This window comes from Nicotiana tabacum, chromosome 8 (assembly GCF_000715075.1).
Source record: "Nicotiana tabacum cultivar K326 chromosome 8, ASM71507v2, whole genome shotgun sequence".
In the NCBI taxonomy this organism is placed as follows: Eukaryota; Viridiplantae; Streptophyta; class Magnoliopsida; order Solanales; family Solanaceae; genus Nicotiana; species Nicotiana tabacum.
The window spans coordinates 169130696-169133394 of record NC_134087.1 but is presented as its reverse complement, the minus strand read 5'-3'; positions in this window follow the sequence as shown (position 1 = coordinate 169133394).

Below are 2699 nucleotides of genomic sequence, written 5' to 3'. Positions count from 1 at the left end.
GATATGATCACGTAGGTTAGAGAAGCAGTGATTCGTGATCGCGTGTGTATTTCTGCGATCACGTAAGGTTATTAGTATGAGGCAACAAAGTTGTTCTTCGTGATCGCGAGGGTGTTTACGCGGTCGCGATTAAGGAAATAACTGGGTAGATTTTTAAAAGTTCAAAACGAGTGTTTGAGTTCATAACTCCAAAATTTGATTGAGAGCTGGGGAGAGAGGCGATTTTTCGAGGGATTTGAAGGAGCAACGTTGGGGTAAGTGATTCTAACCTATAATGGTATACATTTTGTGAAGAGCTTTAATCATCATCTAATTGGGAATTTGAGCTAGAAATTTGGGAATTTAGGGCTTGAAAATTGAAGAGTGGATTTTGAGGATTTGAGTGACCAAATGAGGTCGGGTTTTGATGAAATTGGTATGGGTAGACTCGTGAGTGAATGAGCTTTCTAGTTTTATGACTTTTGTCGGATTCCGAGATATGGTCCCGGGGCCCGGGTTTGAGCCGATTTCGAGTTTTGATTATAATTTGGTATTTTCTTGTGGAATTGGTTCCTTTAGCCTATTTTGATCGTATTTTGTTGCTTCTGGCTAGATTCGGACCGATTGAAGGCCGATTCGAGGGGCAAAGGCATTTTGGAGTAGGATTTTGCTCGGCTTGAGGTAAGTAACAATTGTAAATCTAGTCCTGAGGGTATGAAACCCTGAATTTTGTGTTATGTGACTATTTTTGAGGTAACGCACATGCTAGGTGACGGGCGTGTGGGCATGCACCATTTAGGGATTGTGACTTGATCCGTCCTGTATCTACTGTAAAGTTGAATATTTTGTTGAAACTACATGCCTCGTACTTGCTTTAGAAAGAATTTCAGTAAATTGGGCTGAATGCCATGTTTTAGGCCTTGTGCCAGTGCTGTTTGGACCCTTAGGGGCCTTTTTCTTGCTATCCTCTCATTGTTTTGATTAAAAATCTATACTTAGTCATGTTATACATATTTACTGCATAGCTCAGCCTCTTTTACTCTATTTTTCTACATCATGCAAAGGTTATTTTGGCTGAGTACTTTGATTTCTGAGAGCCCGAGGGGCTGGAGAGGTTTATGACTAAGTGAGGTCGAGGGCCTGATTTGTGAGGATATTTATGGGATCGGGTTGCACGCCGCAGCATATTTCGTTGATCCATGATTGAGTGAGGTCGAGGGCCTGATTGATTTGTGCCATGATTGGCTTGTTATAACGCTTGGGCTATAGGATCCCCTCAGGAGTGTGCACACCCCTAGTGAGTGCAGGTACCTACTGAGTGCGAGAGTGATAACTAGGAAATATGATGCATTTTACACTCCTTCTTGCTTAAGTTTTGATTAGAAATGTGCACAAAATAGTTCCAAAGGCTCACAAGTTGTGCTTGATTGCAGGTTTGATCAACAAGGTGACAAGATGTCAAAAACCTCAAAAAGGAGTGAAACTTGCACAAGTACCAAAACAAGACAAAGCTCAGTCAAACAGGGCCAGTGCAGCCGCACACCATTCTGTGCGGTCCGCACAAGTGAAGTTCAGAAAGGTTGTTATTCAGGCCAAAAGCAATGCGGCCGCAAGGGGTTTTGTACGGTCCGCATTAGGATCATTGCGGCCGCACTCAGTTTAGTGCGGTTCGCGGAGCCAAGGTTCAGAGAGGTGGTGTTTTAGAGGTTGAAGCTCAATGCGGTCCGCGGTCCTTTTTGTGCGGACCGCAATGGAAGCCACCACGACCGCACTCGATTTCGTGTGGTCCGCATTGCCCAAGTTCAGAGAGCTGAGTATTCAAGTTCAGAGCCTTAGTTCAGCCGCACTCGTTTTTGTGCGGTCCGCACTAGCCCCGCAGGGGTATTTTTCTCAAGATTTTTTAGCCTAGTATAAATAGATTCTTTTCCCATTTTTAGGTTATCAGATAGTTTTGTACTGAGAGTTGCGCTCGTGACTTCGTTCCTTTTGCCTATTTTGAGTAATTTTAGCTTGATTTCAACATTGAATCTTCAAGTTTAATTTAGCAATTAATTATTATGGGGTTTTCTTCATCTATTTCTTTGTTTTGTTCTCTAATTATGAGTAGCTAAACCCATTAGCTAGGGTTGTGGCTCAACCCTAGTGTGGGTATTTGATGGGTCTTGTGTTTTGATGCTTTATTGTCTATGGGTGTTTGATATTTGGTCTAATTTAGGGTTTTAATTGTGAATTAGTGGTTGCAAACACTAGTTTATGCTTAGTAGACTTTGGCTCTTCTTGAGAAAGAGAGCCTAAGTCCATGAAATTAGTCCAACAAGAAATTGGGGCGTACTCAAGAGATTGATAGTAAATTGGGCCGACTTGAACCTTGATTGCTTGCACAAATGTGCATACCTAATTGGTCTTGAGAAAGTCAATTCGGGTAAAATCACTCGAACTACCGAGAGGTGTAGAGTGAGTAGAATCGTGCAATGGTTATATCATACTCCCCAAATGTGACAATCTAGCTTTAGACTCAAGAATTCATCAATTGACCACCTAGGCGAAAGTCGCTACCTTAGTGCCTTTTAATCATTTGAACAACTCGCAATAGTTTTACCTTAGTCTTATTTAGCTTAATTTAGCATTGTAGCATTATAAAATTAGAATCATAATCAAAACCAAAAATGTGTAGAAGTGCAATTAAGAGCAAATACGCAACTCCACTTTAGATAGATACT